Source organism: Mirounga leonina, unplaced genomic scaffold (genome assembly GCF_011800145.1).
Source record: "Mirounga leonina isolate KUSES-001 unplaced genomic scaffold, KU_Mleo_1.0 Mir_151, whole genome shotgun sequence".
Classification (NCBI taxonomy): domain Eukaryota; kingdom Metazoa; phylum Chordata; class Mammalia; order Carnivora; family Phocidae; genus Mirounga; species Mirounga leonina.
The window spans coordinates 79,196,962-79,215,441 of NW_023270377.1; the positions used below are offsets into that span (position 1 = coordinate 79,196,962).

General features: G+C 44.4%; 1 protein-coding gene across 1 annotated transcript in view; it reads right to left on the reverse strand.

Annotated features, from left to right (window-relative positions):
• Positions 1-18,480, reverse strand: part of LYPD6B (LY6/PLAUR domain containing 6B) — a 169,032-nt gene that overhangs the window by 51,738 nt on the left and 98,814 nt on the right. The window contains exon 3 of the mRNA XM_035008070.1: positions 3,145-3,222. The gene's annotated coding sequence lies outside the window, so the exon portion shown is untranslated. The remainder of the gene's footprint in view (positions 1-3,144; positions 3,223-18,480) is intronic.

Sequence of the window (18,480 nt, forward strand, 5' to 3'; positions counted from 1 at the left end):
CTCTCAAATAAATAAATAAAATCTTGGGGGCGCCTGGGTGGCTCAGTCAGTTAAGCGACTGCCTTCGGCTCAGGTCATGATCTCCCTCTGACCCTCCCCACTCTCATGCTCTCTCTATCTCATTCTCTCTCTCAAATAAATAAATAAATAAAATCTTTAAAAAAAAAAAAAAAGAGCTTACAGGTCATCTTGAAAAACACAATTCCCTGCTCGAAGCAATTCAGGGTAACCCAGCTGAGCCCAACCCAAGTTGCTGCATCAATTGGAACTGATCAGGCTATAAATTAAGAGGTTTCAGAAAACTCCTGTTTTCATGGAATTACAAAGCTAACTAGATGTAACTGGTCCACAGATGAAGATGCTAAAATGAAGTAATTTACCCAAGGACTCAACAACTGGTTTCAGTACAGAGCCAAAATCTGGCTCTTCTGGGCTCCAGGCCAGCAGGACTTCCACCAACCCCATAGAGACCCCTTTCAAGATACAAGGTGTTTACAATGTGACGGGGCATAGACACCCCACAATTCCAGCCCAGTTGGCAGTGGACAGACACTGACCATCCAATACAGTGAGCAGAAACTCTGCACTTGGGGTGCCTGCGTGGCTCACTCGGGCTTCCAACTCTTGATTTCAGCTCAGGTCATGATCTCAGGGTTGTGGGATCAAGCTCTGGACTCAGTGGGGAGTCTCTGAAGATTCTCTCTCCCTCTCCCTCTTCCTCTGCCCTCCCCCAATGCATGCACATGCACATGCACTCTCTCTCTCTGAAATAAATCTTAAAAAAACAAACAAAAATAACTATGCATTTGTCACATGGGAGCAGCTCAAGGATACAACTTCCTGTGGAATAAACTTTAGAGCCCTGTAACCATATACGCTTGAGTGCTCAAGCAGCCATTAAAACAGGCTTATAAGACAAAGGCACAAGAAAATACTTATGTTAGATTTAAACTTCAAAACTTAAATATGTACTATGTGAATAAACTACACAAAGGTAAAAATAGTAGCAAAACACACTAACGTGTTCATGACTGTAAAGCTGGCATTTTTTAACCCTGGATGAGTTTTATTCTTCATTCTTTCTGGGTTCCCTACAGGCCAAACATTCTTCAACATTCTTGAACTACTTACAAGTTTTTTAATGTTTTGGCTACCTCGATGCAGAAGAGACACAATATCAGTGGTGGTCAGAGGGCAAAGGGCATGTGAGCAGGGGCAAGTGTGAAAGTCACGTGGAGGGTCAGCCCTGCATATTCACATGTGGGTCAAAACCTCACCGTGCTTGGCCCCTGTTCTGTGCTGCTCAGTCGGTCGTATTCCTGATCTACCACTTTTAGCTTGGCTATCTAACTTTGGGCAACTTACCTACTCTTTCTATAAAAACCTGTTTCCTGGGAGTGCCTGGGTGACTCAGCCGGTTAAGTGCCCCACTGACTCTTGATTTCGGCTCAGGTCCTGATTTCAGGGTCGTGATATGGGGCTCCACGCTCAGCCGGGAGCCTGCTTGAAATTCTTTTCCTCTGCTCCTGCCCCGCTGCTGTGCACCTGCGTGCATGTGCACGCACTCTCTCTAACAAATCAATCTTTAACCCTCAGTTCCCTCAACCCTAAAAGATGGATATGAATAGGACCTTCTTCATAGGACTGCCATGCAGATCGAGAATAATGCAAACAAAATGTTTAGTCCAGTGCCTGGCAGAAAGTAGGAGCCAGCAAATGATAGCTGTCACGATGATGGTGATAGAGATGTCTAATATCAGTTATTATTTTTTATTGCCATTGTTATCACCATTATTATGATTATCAGTATTAGGATGTTCCCAGCACTGTGTTTAACACTGTAACTAAAAATGCATTAAGTTTCCTTGCTTTGGAAGACAGCCCAATGCTCTCCACGCATCTCATTGCTGGACTGTCCCTTCTCTGATCTCCATACTCTCTGGGTTTATTAATAATAGACTCTTCAGTTGAAGTAAGAGCTTACACACCACCCAATATGCCTGGAGGGAAATGGTGATAACATACAGATTCCTGCTTGTTTTCTTGGGCCTAATTAGGAGAATACAATGTCATCCTTTAAAAAAAGAAAAAAGGCAAGCAGTAAACCATCTCAGTAGATATTCTACAGAATTCTGCTTTGTGCTTGAAACTTGTAATTATCTTTAACAAACATGGATGCTAATAATTCTATCTGCTCTTTAGACAAGAAACACGAAGATTTCTGGCTCCATCAGCTCACAATCTCAGACAACTTCCTTTGGAGGCTGCCTTCCTCACCCATTAGATGCAAGGTGGGAGGTCTGTTTGCAAAGCAGAGGGCTTCTGGGCTGGGAGCCAATAGCCCACATCAGGAAGAAGACTCCTCAGCAGACCAGGCTCAGGTCCCTGAGGCCTCAGAAAGATATTCCCCAGCCTTGGCAGCCTGACCAGAGAAAACCAGATCTCAGATTCAGTTTTTTTCCCTGAGAAAATAGAGACAGGTCCAACAACTGATCTGGTCAACATGTACATTAAGCATCACACCCAAAACAGAAAGGGCACATGAATGAAGTAAAAAGCAGTCATCAGTAAAACGTACAACTTTAAACATGCCCAAAGAGATGCTGTTGCGTCTTCTATTGGAGTAACACTTTCATCCTATTTTGGATCGGGAAAAAATTTTCTAATCCTTAACATTTAAATGTCCTATAATTACAAATGCTCAGTAATTAGTGCATGCACTTCCTAAGTAGACTTAGCAATGTATTTCATTTGATCTAGACATTTCTGAACATCACTCCCTATCCCCCACATACTCCTGCCCCCATCACTGGGATGGTTAACTCTGGAACATTCTCTTGTAATTAACCAAATTAGTGTATTATGTGGGAAACAGAGGAGTCTTTTATCCACTAGTCATTCCCTGGGCATGGGGACTCCCTCCTTGGGTTCACCAGAAATAGGACTTAAGCCAAAATCTGCCTTCCAAATCCCAGGACCATAGTGAGAAGCACATGGTGAGGATGGGCCAGAAAATCTGGCAAGTCATCCGGGAGACAGGCAAAGGACAGAGTCCCAAGATTTCCAGAGTCTGCCCGGAGCCCTGATCACCTAACCCAGAGCTCCCAAACGAAGAACAAAGTCCGTCATCGCTTCCATCCTTACCTCCAGAGAGAGTGCGGTGGTCAGGCTCCTCTCTCCGACTGACTGTGAAGAGGTCTCTGCCCACACACAGTAACCAGCCTACCAAAAACAAAAAGATAAGGTAAGAACTACTGTGGGCGATGCGTTACATTCCTCAACAACTGGAATGTTTTCTAACAAAAAAGCAGGTCTCCGAACGTTTGAAAACCTTTCAGACTACAACAGCAGCAACATAGTCAACTGAACAATATCAAATGCATGAAATCCCTGGAATCAAGTCAGGTGGGGCTGTTCGAGGTGCAGAGTGAGCTAACGTTTTATTAACACACACCTGGGGCCCATCTAATTGGGAACGGTAATAACTGGTGAAATCATATACCTCATCACGTCCCTCGACAAGAATGGCTGTTTACCAAGGAGCTGGCAGAACTTTGTATAACACTTACATATATCAGGGTACGTTGGCAGGTCAGAGCATTCACACATCCATACACTCAACACATCCACACACAATGAAGACTCTATGCCATGTAACTAACCCTGCTTTGGAAGACAGCCCTACCGGCTGATGAAATGATGACAACATGAGACTTGAACCTAGATGAGGGGGTGGGAGGGAAATGCAACTTTCTTCTACATGCACTCAAAGCAGCACATGGGAAAGACCACACTTATGGCCCATTTTAAGGAAATCCCCTTGTATATTTATGGCCCTAATCTGCGATGGTTAATTTTGTGCTTAATCAACTTGACTAGGCTATGGTGCCTGGTTGTTTGGTGAAACCCAAGTCTAGATAATTGTTGTAGAAGTATTTTTTAGATGTGATTAACATTTAAATCAGTAGACTTTGTTGATCCATTACTAGACAGACACACACACACACACCCTATTGGTCAGGATTCTCTGGAGAACCCTAATACACCATCTAAGGTCAAGAAAGAATGAGTTAACTTGTAAAATATGTATACGATGTGAAGAAGACAAAACAAAAAAAGAGGCTAGAGCATGAGGAATAGTCCAAAGAAATGTATTTGGTAAGGTATTAAACTATTAGTTGATGTAGTTCATAAATTAGGTTCTGAGCATCCTAGTGGCCAAAGCAATGAAGAGACACAATCACACTGACTCTAAGTACAATGTACACACTTCAAGAGTGTTAGCTTTTCCTTGTTATTAGGAAATTTCTCCCAAGGTGTTACCCTTTCCTTCCCACATCCTTTATCATCCATACTGAAGGGTCAGGAGGGAAAGTAATTAATTAGAAGTGCCTCTATATACAGTAGGGAGTCTGCTATAATGCTTCTTACTGCATCCCTCAGTGAGAGATAGGATGGCAAAGCACAATTCACTGAAGTGATTTAGCAAGGCCAAAAAGAAGCCCAAGCACATAGCAATCTGATCATCTGGCTTGATCCAGGGATAAAAATTAGAATTTCTGGAACAATGAATAAACCCTATATCCTTTGAGATATTTCCCAGAAATTTTATTTCTCCCAGTGAAAAGCTGGGTAGGAAGTGGGCTACACTGTATGAGGCTGTGGTCCCTGGCAATTGCCTGGAGCAAAGGTTTTCTCTATTGCTGATCAGGGGGCAGATCCATAGCAAAACTGCCCTCAGATAGGTTTATAAGTTCAGGTAATACATGTCTGAGAAAGGTAAGGTTTAATTTTTATAGGTTTGCATTTGTAGAAGTCTTATATACCCTTCTTGCTTTAGAATCAATTTTTAAAAAATTTTTTATTATGGTAAAATATACAAAAAATTTACTATTTTAACTATTTTTAAGTGTGCAAATCAGTGGCATTAAGTATATTCACAATGTCGTGCAACCATCACCATCATCCATTTCCAGAACTTTTTCATCATCCCAAACAGAATCTCTGTACCATTAAACAATGACCCCCACCGGCCACCCACCCTGCCCCCTGCAGCCCCTGGTAACCTCTATTCTACTTTCTGTCTCTATGAGTTTGCCGATTTGAGGTACCTCATATAAGTGGAATTGTGTAATATTTGCCCACTTGTGCCTGTGTTTAACTTAGCATAATGTTTTCAAGGTTCATGCACGTTGTGCCATGTACCAGAATTCCCTTTCTCTTTATGGCTGAATAATATTCCATTGCTAGTATATACCACATTGTGCTCATCCTGGAATGATCTTTTATGTAATTAACTCAATTACTGAATATTTACAATGTGAGAGGTCTGATTTTTTTCAAACATTATCTGTATTCTAAGAACAGTATGTCAGAGTCAGAAGTGCTACTCCAGAAGGAACCAATTAATTGTATAAATCCTAGTTTCAGAATCAGTAGCAGGGGCAAGAAAACAAAAGTCTAAATTTCTCTTCCCTAAGGGTTAGGTAAATCGCCCCCATAATCTTAATTAATGTTCTTCATGTTTAAAGCTGAAATGAGATTAGAATATCCGCACTATGTGGCCAGTGTGCTCTGAAATGCTTCATATCCTGGTGCCTAAAGCTTATCAAGTGTCATTTTAATGAGCTTCTATCTAAACAGCTGATGTCAAGAAGTCAGAGAAACTGCAGTCCTGTGAAGCACTACTTTTTATCCCTACAGATAAAATACCCTGACAGAATCAGCTAGAAAAGCACATCTTCCCCCTAACTGGCTTGCCATCCATCAGTTTTTTATTTCTAGACACGCACATAAGGGAACAAGTCTTCTGGGTGGACACGTGGGTCCTGAGCAGCCAGCACACAACACCTCCCCAGCAAGACAATTTAATAGCTGAAAGAGAACGTGAGAACCTGCACTCCACTCTGGGTTTCACCTTTAGAGCATATAAAAGAGCAGACGGCGTGAAGGGGGGATGCCACCACACACGTGAATTCACAAAAGTGGCCCAGTGTGAGTCATCAAAAGATGTCCGCAGGAAGATGATGAAAAACCGCCATCTTTGCACACTGACAAGGGAATTGCAAGCAAAAATCAAGAGCCATAGAGGATTTAGGCCACTTTGTTCAGCATAAACGTCTCAGCTGGGAGGATCTGCTGTCACCCCAGATTGTTAACAATTGGCTGAGCTGAACTTCATTACTACTTTTGTGTTCAGTTAACTGGGAATATGTCATTCAACCAACAAAAGTGGTTTTAGAAAAATAGAATTTAGCCTTGAGTTCCTCCTGTATGTTTTTTAAGACTGATTTCGAAAGCAGGAGTTTTTTGTAGATCAAAACAAAATGAACACTGTTAAGATTGTTCTTTTTAGTTTTTAGCTAAACAGTCCATTGCCTCTGAAACAGGAGACATTTCCATGGGTTGTAGAAGCCAGCCCCAAACAGGCTGAAAGTAGGATGCTAATACAAAGATCTCAGAATTAGCCTAATTGGGAAACCTCAGAATGAGAAGACACTCAGTCATCTGTCCCAAGTCATTACTCTACCCCTCTTCTCAGGACATCAATAATATGCATTTTGGAAGTGGATGAGGGGCACAATTGGAATATGAAAATTTCATCTGTGATAATCATTCTGATCCTCCAACTTGTGTTAAATTCATTCAAACCTTTTTCATGCACACACACAAACACCCCAAAAAATATCTTCCCGTGACTTGGATCTATTTTCAAGTGGATCAAAACAAGAACCCTGACAAGGCGGGGCCCCTGGGTGGCTCAGTCAGTTGAGCGTCTGAATCTTGGTTTCAGCTCAGGTCATGATCCTGGGGTCGTGAGATCGAGCCCTGTGTCAGGTTCCACGCTCAGTGCAGAATCTGCTTGGGTTTCTCTCTCCCTCTCCTTCTGCCCCTTCCAGCCTCCTCAAATAAACAGTAGTAGTAGTAGTAGAACCCTGATAAGAGAATCAGGGTTCATGAGAAGTATAAAATTAAAATTGAACCTGGTAGAATGCCAATTCCTTTCTGTTGCGGGCTGAATTGTATCCTCTTCCATGTGGACACAGAACACGGATCCAGGAGAGCTGACTGAGGTCTTTATTAGTGTTGGGAGCCATGAACACCTAGCTTAATTTTCACTCTTCCCTCCAAAATTCATATGTTGAAATCTTAACACCCCCGCAAGTACCTCAGAATGTGACTATATTTAGAGATAAGGTCCTTAAAAAGGTGATTAAATTAAAATGAGGTAGGGTGGGCCCTCATCCAATATGACTGCTGCCCTTATAAGAGGTAATTAGGACACAGACATGTACAGAGGGAAGACCATGTGAGGACAGAGGGAGAAAATGACCATCTGTGAGTCAAGGAGAAAGGCCTCAGAAGAAACCAAACCTGCCCACACCTTGATCTCAGACTTCCAGGCTCCAGAACTGTGAAATAAGAGATTTCTGTTGTTTAAGCCACTTAGTCTATGGCCCTTGTTATAGCAGCCCTTCCCTTTTTCCTTCTCTGAATACCTACATTTCCAGGTAGGAGACCGTACAGGTGACAGGGACACTGTCTCCTACCTCTCAAGGGGTTCACTCTCATTCATTTCCTTATCCCCAACCAGGGTGATCTAGAAATCCAAAGTGACAAGTAGGAACACCTCAAGGATACCCTGAAGATAACCCTACTCTACAACAGGGCACTAGTGCCTGCCCCAAGACCTCTGACCTCCGAAACTACGGGAACTTTCTCTGTCTTTCCCAAATGCTCTCTGCTAACCAGAAGTCACCCTACAAACACTCTTGGGGATACTGGGCCCAGACACTGAGTCTTCATTTCTCTTGCCTCAATACCCAAGGCTGGCTCAGATGCCTTAACCAACTTTAATTCCCTCTCTTCCTAAAAATAAAAGGAGAGGTTGGGGGCCAAAGAGCTTTGCACATTACAGAAACGAGTCCGGAGCAAGAGATTATCAGGGATAAGAGGACTCCCAGTTGCCTCAAGACTTGATTCACCAGTAATTACTTTCTCCTTCACTGGAGAAGTTCATACAGGATTGCTGACTGATGTCTTCGTTGGTGCTGGGAGCCATGAACACCGTAGCTTAATTTCCACTCTGCATAGATAATGTTTGCCCTATAGCATGGTAGGCATTGGGTCTGGCTTCAGGCACTATGGTCTGGACTGTCTGTAGTAAGTCACCAGTAACAGAGGAAGCACAAGGCATCACCTAGCTTGTCCTCATGTCCCAGCTCCATTAGCCTCCTCAAGCTCTGAAGTCTTACTCTGGCCATCTCCCAAGCCAACACACGCTTGACACGGCTTTGCCTGGAAGGTCCAGAAACAAATGTGAAATCTATTAGAAGTAATGCTGCCGAGCACCCCCGGGGTCAGCGGACAAGGCTCTTGGGTCCTCTCCAGATGCAGTGATGGGGTTGGGGGGTCCCGTCCGGGGTGCATTCCAGCAGCAGGGGACCACTAACTCTCAAGCTAACACTCATGCCTGCCAAGTCCTAGCCCCCTGGAAGAAAAAGGAGCGCAGACGGATGCAATTAGCCAGGCGAATGGGAACTTGTCAAGCCATTTAGATAAGACAGTACTTGAATTTATTTAGTTCCCATTACGGGAGGGTGACTGTGCTTCCACCCCCTGCTGATTCTGTGGGCTGCACAGCACTTTCCTAGCAAGGAAGTAAAAAAAGAAAGGAGGATGTCTCAGCCTACAAATTCCAGGGCTCTGCCATTAAATCAGCATGCATCATGTCTTCAACCAAGGTGTAATTTGACCTTAATGGAATCAAGGAACACATCCTGTCGACTTTGTCACAGAACCTCAAACTCAGTGATGAATTTTTTAAGTATCCAATTAATAAAATAAATAAGGATTCCCTACCCAGTTCAATCTTCCTTATACCTCTTAACAAGTGATGGCATGTTCACCTTGCTAATGGCTCTGTTTCAATTATTGAGTTGTGAACACCTCAAGTGTCCATATGGGATCTTACTCTTACATCCTTTTCAGGGCCTAGCATAGTGTCAGACACAAAACAGAAACTTGGTAAAGGCTCAATAACTTATTGCTTCTTGCTTTTGAAATAGCATGCCCTGCAAGGAAGCAAATCCACTCCACCTGCCTCATTTTATCAAAAACAAGACTCCCTCCTCACCCCTGACCCCCACACCCCCTCACCAAACTCACAATAGCAACAGGATCTTCATCATGAATGTCCCCAGTGGATCCAGTGGATCATACAAAACAACAAAGTTACAGATGGAGCTTCAAGGTTGATAAATTCTTGTCCTGTTCTAAAATCTGAGTATAGCTGTCTATTCCCTAGGACTGCCATAACAGGACCACAAGTTTAGTGACTAGCAACAGATGTTTATTCTCTCACAGTTCTGAAGGCCAGAAATCCAAAAATCAAGGTGTCCACAGGGTCGATGCCCTCTGGAAGCTCAGAGAGACCCTCTGTGCTCCTATACTCTGGTGGCTGCTACCTAACAGTCATCTCTGCCTCAGTCTGCTCATGCCCGTTCCCTGGCTTTCTGTTCAAATCGCCCTCCCTCTTCTAAGGACACCAATCACGGGATCTAGGGCCAACCCTAAATCCAGCATGAATTCATCCTAAGATCATTAACTTAATTACATCTGCAAAGATCCTATTTCCAAATAAGGTCACATTCACAGGTACTGGGGGTTAGGACTTAGATATATCTAGTTGGGGGGGGGGTACTATTAAACTCACTAAATATCCAGTGATATGTATTCATATCACCTTCTTCCCAATGCTCTTCTTCATATTACAATAATTCTTCATATTAATAGACTCATTTCCTACTCAGGACCCAGGATGAACTCTTTGAGTCATGTTCAAGGTCCTTCATCCACTTGCTCCCTGGTTCCCTTCAGCTCCATAATCTGTAGTGATGAAGTACAGTTCAATCAGTTCTATCCTACAGAAGTGCTTATGCCTGTCCCCTCTTTCCCATGCCTGCTGCCTGACCACCTTGGCCCCAACTTGAATTCCCTGTCCCCTACCTGCTCTGCCAGCTTCCTTTACGGACCATGTCACATATTGCTGCTTTAAACAGTGCCCTATCATGCCACAACCCTGTCCCCAGACTTTCAGCGGCACCTCACCAAATGAAGCCCAATCTCTGGACAGCCTAGTATCCAGGTCCACTAGAATGAGCCCCAAACCCTCTCCCAGTCTTATTTTCCACTGCTCCCCTCCACTTGCTGCAGGGTCTGGTCAAAGTAAGTTACTGAATGTTCTTAAGTAGATTCTCAAAGGCCTCCAAGACTTTCAAGCCCCTCTGCCTAGGATTTATTCATGAATTCAACAAGCTTCTATCTTGACCTGTGTTCCCTTGTCAATGTCTTCACAGAACAGCCCAACTCAAAAGAAAACTCATCCATAAGTCTTTGACGAGTTTCATCAACCACACTGGATTCTTCTTTCTTCTAAAACTGAGAAGGCTGCCAGACAGATAGGGCATTCTTGTCCTCTCCTCCCCTTAGTGATGTGAACACGTGTCACAAAGCTCATGACCGAGTCTGGGTGGAACCCTGCTTCACTCATATGTATATCTTCTTCATAATCTGCCACAGCACCTTGCATATAACATGTGCTCAGAAATATCTGATCAATAAAAGGTATACTGAGTAAGTAATACAGTCTCTGCCTTCAAGCAGCTTACATTCAGGGACCAAGGGAGGATGGGATAAGCACAAAGGTGAACAACAATAACTAATACGATACTGTATCATAGAAGTAGAGATGAAATTCTGGGGGAAATACAGAAACGGAAGTTTTGAAAAGGGTGAGCATTTCCTAAAGAAATAGAACTTAAGAGAGATCTTGAAGGATATACAATATTTTGATGAGCAAAAAGTGGTAAGTCAGGAAAGAGAATTAGGTGCAGAAGAAGCAGCATCTATAAAAGAGCCAGGTGAAAGCAAATGGCATTTTCCCACTTCCATGAAGAGCAGAGCTTTCTGGCCCACTGACTGAGTGAATGGTGAGTAATGGAAAGCAGTGCTAAAAAGGTGGGCCAGCATCTCAAATGCTATGCCAAGGAATTTGAAATGGACTCTGCCGGAGATGGAAATCATGGAAGGCTTTCAAACAGGTGTGATGTGGTCACATCTGCACTTTTAGATGAGCACTTATATGGTACTGCAGAACCTAAACCTGGGTATGCATCACAATCATCTGTAGTTTCAAGACTGCTTAATACAGAAGGAAAAATACAAACAATATAACAATTCTCTATTCATAATAAAATCATGTTGCTGTTTTGCCACTGTGGCTTTAGAGTTTTTAAGAGAAATAAACCATACCTATCCTTGAGCTCCATTTTGTTCCCTTCCCCTCAAATAAACACTTCCCTTCAGTGAATATCCTTCTAGTCCATGTTTATACAGAGAAACAGAGATAGATGTATACATCCATAAGAACCACATAGCATTGCTTTTTGTGTTAAAATCATTAATAATACATTTAGCAAATATTGCTCTAAATTTGCTTTACTCACTGGAAGCATCTTGAAAAATTCAGATTCCTACATCCCATCCAAATCTAATGAATCACAGATCACTGAGTGGAGGGGCGCCTGGGTGGCTCAGTCAGTTAAGCATCTGCCTTCGGCTCAGGTCATGATCTCAGGGTCCTGGGATTGAGCCCCGCATCAGGCTCCCTGCTCAATGGGGAGTCTGCTTCTCCCTCTCCTGCCGCTCCCCCTGCTTGTGCTGGCTCTCGCGCACTGTCTCTCTGTCAAATACCTTTTTTGAAAGATTTATCTTTTAAAAAAAACAATCACTGAGTGGAGGTGTCCAAAAATATGCAGTTTTTAATAACTCTCAGTTCATTTTGATGTCACTAGACCTGGACTGGGGTGTCATGGGTGTAGAAGACCAACTAGAGAGAAGATAAAGCAGAGGTAGGAAGAGCAGCAAGAATGATGATTCAAGCAGGGCTGCTGCAATCCTAAGGATGGGAAATGCACATGGAAACAAAAGACAGGGGACAGATTCTGAGGTCCTGTGAGGATACAAGCAATAGGACTTTACAGCGAATTAGAATCTGAGGTGAGAAGTAGTACACCTAATAAATGGCCCTAAGCATTTTAGCTTGAATGAATTGGAGGACAGTAACATCCTTAACAAACATGGAAAACTCGGATGGAAGAGCTGGCTGTGGAAGAGAAGATGGATTTGGTTTTAGATGTGTGAACCTGAGGGTTTCTGTGGCATCTTAAGTATCTCCAACAGGCATTTATAGGGGCTAGATTCAGGCAATGAAGGTTGGGAATCATAACACAGATCCAAGATTCCCTACTTAAAGGTAATAGCTGTGCACATGGAACTGGGTATGTCTGTTTCAGGAGAGAGAGAAGAGAGCCCTGGGCAGGTCCTTCAGGGATGCATACATTTAGGAGAGAGCACCTGAGGAGGAGCAAGCTGATGAGATAAAGGAGTGGCCAGGAGTAGAAGGGCCACTGGGAGCGGGAAGCCACAGGACGGATCAAGGGTCAAGAATCCACCACCAAGGGCGCCTGGGTGGCTCAGATGGTTAAACGTCTGCCTTCGGCTCAGGTCATGATCCCAGCGTCCTGGGATCGAGTCCCGCATCGGGCTCCCTGCTCCGCGGGAACCCTGCTTCTCCCTCGGCCTCTCTCTCTGTCTCTCATGAATAAATAAATAAAATCTTTAAAAAAAAAAAAAAAGAATCCACCACCATGAGTGTGATAAAGAGAAGGACTGAGAGACATTGCAAGATTGGAGAATCAGGAGCGTTCAAGGACTAGTAGCGATCCTAGCAGGAGAGGTCACATGCGACATGCTTGAAAAACAGAGCAGCAACGTTAAGCTACTCTTTAATGTTGAAACTTGAAGTCAAAAAGAACAGCTGAGGGATAGCTATTTTAGGGTTTAGGACAGGAGATTTGAATATGTAGAATGTGAGAAAGGAACCAGTGGTAAAGAAAGAATCCCTGAGAGTTTCAAACCTGAAGACAGCAGGTGGCAAGAAGGCAGGGGTGGATCTTAGGTTGAAAACAGAGATTATTTAAAAGCAGACAGAGCAACTCAAACCTCCAGAGCCTCTCCTCATCCCTGCGTAGGCAAGGCATCTAACCCTATGGAAGACTAGGGCTCTGTGCTTTGGAAAAATTTAACAAGAGGATTCTCTGAATTCAAAAGCACTGGGCACAGTGGAGCAGTGGGATGAACTGTCTCCCTTCATACCCCACCTCACTCCTCCCTCCCTTGGGGGACTGGAAAATTCCTCTCTGGAAAAGAGAAACACCCATTATACTCACCAACCATCACCTACAGGAAAACCCCACTCATTCGCATGGAATTTTCAGCCAAGGATAGCCAAGGATCACCAGGCATTTGAGGAAAGTCTCCCACATGAAAAAGTGAAGCCAAATCAAACAGATAAATAAGTCACATGGCACTCAGAGACCCTAAAGAAGATGAAGATTTTATGACCATCTAGAAGCCACAATGGCCTGGAGAGATAATAATTTGGCTGCATGTTTTTTTTAAAAATGGGGGAAAAAATCACACAAATACCTCTATTTCTAAACTTGTCCTGAAAAATCAAAAGGTCTTGCAATTCCAGACTCACACGGAGCCTGGAGCTAAGAGCCAGAAAGAGCCAGGCTAAGAAAGGGTGGGTGAGCCCAGACATTCTTTTGAGGAGAGGGTTCAGAGGTATTACCAGATTCACAGGGGTCCATGACCCAAAAAGAAGGTAAAAGCCTTGAAACAACCCCTCTTCCTTTCTCCATCTTCCGGGGAAGATGTAACAATTTAGAGTGCAGCTAAAAGCTTTTAGAAGGAACATCCACGAGTTGATGTGTTAAATCAACTCACACGCATCTGTCCAGTTCAAAAGGGAAAATGCCGAGCACTCCAGGGAATGTGAGGAATTAGAAGCTTGCATATAGATATCACCCTATTACTGCTTGTGTACTGAAACTGCAAAGATTAATGGGTCAGGAGAGGTCTGCTCTTGCAGCCATCTAGAAATATCCTGAAGAAAAAAGGAAGAATCAAAACTGCTCACAGCTCAGAACACATGACTACTAGAATCGCTGACTTGATTAGAAAATACACACACGCATACACACACATGTTGGCTCATATGCATACATTTGTAATCAGCCAGACCTGCTGTACCCAATCCCAAGGCTTCCTGTAGTCATCAGACAATTTGTTCTGACTGGAGGTAATCACAGTTCATAAATAAGTTCCTGCCAAATAAGAATTAATTTAAATTCCTCTCAAAGCTTTTCAAGAGACAGAAAGGCTGCCCTTCAGAGATGCCTTCTCCCGGGTTAATGAGTTGGATTATTCTGTTTATCACAAGCCAAAGGTAACTTGGTAGTTGGACTGATAAAAGTTCTTTCTCAAATTGCTTCACCATGGGGTTTCTGCTTTGTTTGGTTTCGAGCAGAGTTTTTGGCCTCCCAATGATCCCCAAAGCTTCTGGAAGCAGAATAGGTGTTGGGGGCTTGGGCACAATAAGGCTCAAACAGAATTTGGGTCAAAACTCTGGAGGAACCACTTTAAGAACATGGGATTGTGTATCCTCCTGTGTACAGTCCTAGCCCCGGACTGTGCAGGAAGAGCCCTTCACCTGACCATCAGCCAGGGTTACCACTGGTGGGACGGGGCCTCAGGAAGAGATCTGTACTCCAGATTCAGGTACAGAACTTTCCACGTGGGCACCTCTAGTTTCTTGCCCTACTTGACGATGCTACTAGGAAATCTAAGAGATAATAGTCTAGAAAAAGCTCTGCATCACTTTGAAAAATGTCCCTAGGCCAGCAAGTAAGTATGAGCTCTCCCACAGCGACCAGCTCAAAAGTTTCCAATGCCTATTCTTTGTTTCTTGAGGGATTTTCCTGGATTGCTTTTCCTTCACATATCCTTGGGGTGGTTAATATTTGGGATTTTGCAGGAATGGCTCCAAAAGCTATAGTTCTTGGGGGCACCTGGGTGGCTCAGTCGGTTAGGTGTCCAGCTCTTGATTTCAGCTCAGGTCATGATCTCGGGGTCGTGAGATCAAGCCCCACATCAGGCTCTGCGCTGGGCATGGAGCCTGCTTACGATTCTCTCTTCCTCTCCCTGCCCAGCTCTCTCTCCCTCTCTTAAACACACACACACACACGCACACACACAAGCCACTGTTCTCTTCTAACAGTCTAAAGCCCAGAGGGTCTACAGTATCCTAGGGTCCTCTTGCCTGGGTCTTCCAAATTAACTGCTAACATGACTACAACATTTCACTAAAGTTTCTCTAACAATTTTCCATTGCTCCTCAGAAAAAGGTAAAACTCCTTTCATACACCCTGGCTGGCCTGGCCCCAGACACCCAACCTCCTCCCCAGCCATTCTCCTTGGTGCTCTATCTGCTCTGGCCGCACTGGCCTCCTTTCTGACGTTCACATTTACCATGTTCCATCCTCCCACAAAGCCTCTGGGCATGGTGCCCCCCAACATACAGAGCTCGCCCATCTTTTCCTCTTGCCCTTAACTCTTACCCATCTTTTCTATTTCGGTCCATTAGCCACTTTGCCTGGGAAGCCTTCTCTGACCTCTCTCACTGTGTTTAACTCTATCTAATAAAGGCTCTCAGAGGGGTCTACTTTTCATTCTCCTGGGAGTGCTTAACACAGTTGCAATTTTATGTTTGCTAGTATGATTAAATGATTAATATCTGTCTCCAGCACTGGATTTTAAGCTCTGTGAAAGAAGAGACCATGTCTGTTCTTGTTCACCCATTATACCACCTTGGCACAGACTAGATAGAGGCTTAATAAATATCAGATGGATGCACAGAAGCATGGACACACAACCTCAGAAGGACTGTCTTCTTGCCCCTCCACTCTTATTTTTACCTTTGGTCATAGGTTACCTCTGCTGGGAAGGTTCTGCCCCCTACCCCACCCATTCCACCTGTTGTTTGTTCAGAGGTCTGTCTCCCCTATTACTACGAACAAAACCTGTGCACGTTCTCTAATTCCATTAAGTACATCCCCCAATTTCTCTTTGTTTTGACTGTCATCCTTAGTTTCACGGGTCACCCCTCCACTTGAGGACTTGACTACCACACTGTGGAGTGCAGTACCTAGCTTCCTGAGCAGTCCCTGAGGGGTGGAGGATGCCAGCTTCAGATAAAGCAGAGTTGGCACCTCATGGCACAAAATTACCGACATGAAAAGGGCCTGCGAGTGAGGCCAGCAGATAAATCCACCCTCCTTTCTCCCTACCAGGGACCATTTGGAGGTATAGCCCCTCCTTGCAACCCTCCTAGAGAGGTGCTGAGCCAGGTGAAGAAGCTACTGAGAGAGAGATATGGTTCTTCATGGCCTGTGGAAAGGCTCCAGCCAGCACACCTAAGCAGCCCCTCTTCCCTGTCCCCCTTCTTCTCCCTCGTACTCACACCTGGGGCTTGCATCTTCCATATAAATTGTTAGCGCCTTAATTCTTCTCTAGCTTGCTTTCTTAAGCATTCAGGCTGATGCCCTCGGATACCACCCATATCCCCTAAAGGGAGAAACTGCATCTACAGCCCAAGCACATAACACACTTTCGAGGGGAGCGTCTCACTAAACGTCAAATGAGTATCCAAAGCTATTGTAATCTTGGCCTGGACTGACAGAAGGGAATTCACAATCCCTTTGCTTAATTCTGCCCTGGTCAGACCCACCATCAGTAGTACTGATTTTCATTTTGAGAAACCCACTTTAAAAGTGTTTCTCAAAATTTTTGAATGACAGGCCTCTTAAGGATGACAGATTCATGAACCCTCTGCCCAGGTAAACACACGTGCATCAGTTTGCGTTCAGTTTAGGGGTTCACAGAACCCCTGAAGCCCCATCCGTAGATCTCATGTTAAGAAACCCTGCTTCAGAGAAACAAAACCACAATCAATAAACAGTGACAAGAAAAGCAACTGAAAGAACTAAATCTTAAAAGAAAAAAATAGGGCGCCTGGGTGGCTCAGTTGGTTAAGCGACTGCCTTTGGCTCAGGTCATGACCTGGAGTCCCGGGATCGAGTCCCACATTGGGCTCCCTGCTCAGCAGGGGGTCTGCTTCTCCCTCTGCCCTCTTCCCTCTTGTGCTGTCTCTCATTCTCTCTCTCTCTCAAATAAGTAAATAAAATCTTTAAAAGAAAAAAAGAAAATCAAGGAAGAATGATAGGAAAGCTGGTATATTTGAAGGCCTATCATGTAGGAGAGGTATCAGATGTTTGTTCTTACAGTTCCTCATCTGGGGGCAACTTCTCGGACTTCTCCAGTCAGACTGAGCTGTGTTCCCGTAGCCTGTGTGTATGTAGCAGTTCTAGCCCATCAAACACTCGGCTGTCATCTTAAGGGCCAGACAGAGGTGCCGCCTTGGCCAAAAACACACACACACACACGCATGCATGCGCATGCATGCACACAGTGGTAGGAGACCCCATACCGTCCCTGTTTTCTCTCTGCTTTATAAAAATCGTTCTCAGCTTCAGGCGTCTGGGTGGCTCAGTCAGTTAAGCAACAGACTCATCATGTCTGCTCAGGCCATGATCTCAGGGTCGTGGGATCAAGCCCCACCCCTCGTCAGGCTCCGCCCTCAGCCAGGAGTTTCTCTCCCTTTGCCCCCCCCTCAACTCGTGTGCCCAACTCTAAAACGAATAAATCTTAAAAGAAAAAAAGAAAAAAATCCTTCTCAGCTCATGGGCCACACAAAAACAGGTGGCAGGCTGACTTGGGTGCCTCGGACCATAGTCAGCCATCCCCTACCCTGGACTGCAGCCACTGATGAATCCATCCCCCCACCTCCACACAGTGAGCTCCCCCATGGTGGAAGTCATAACTTATTTCACCCAGGGGTCCCAGCTCTAACAGTGATGAATACACAGTCCAAGCTTAATAAATGCATATCAAATGAAAAAGTCCTGCTCATCTTTCAAGACTGAGCTCAGGTGACACCCTCCACAGAGGGACCTCATCCTCCAGTTTGATTGGATCTCGCCTCACCTGGCAGTGCCTGCTGACCAGTATTGGGCCCCTCCTTATGCTGTGTATTGTGGTTGTCCAGCAGCTGAAGAGATCTACAATGGGTGGCTTACGCAGAAAACCCAGAGAATTCGTCTCTTGACAATTCTCAGGTTGATTTCTCACTTTCTCATGTGAAATATAAAATAACCACTATGTGTCCATAAAGTAGCCTTTTTAAAAGTCCTATCTAAAGTGGAGATGGCGGGCGCCTGGGTGGCTCAGTCGGTTAAGCGACTGCCTTCGGCTCAGGTCATGATTCTGGAGTCCCAGGATCGAGTCCCGCATCGGGCTCCCTGCTCGGCAGGGAGTCTGCTTTGCCCTCTGACCCTCCCGCCTCTCATGCTCTCTCTCAAATAAATAAATAAAATCTTAAAAAAATAAATAAATAAAATGAAATCTTGGGCGCCTGGGTGGCTCAGTTGGTTAAGCGACTGCCTTCGGCTCAGG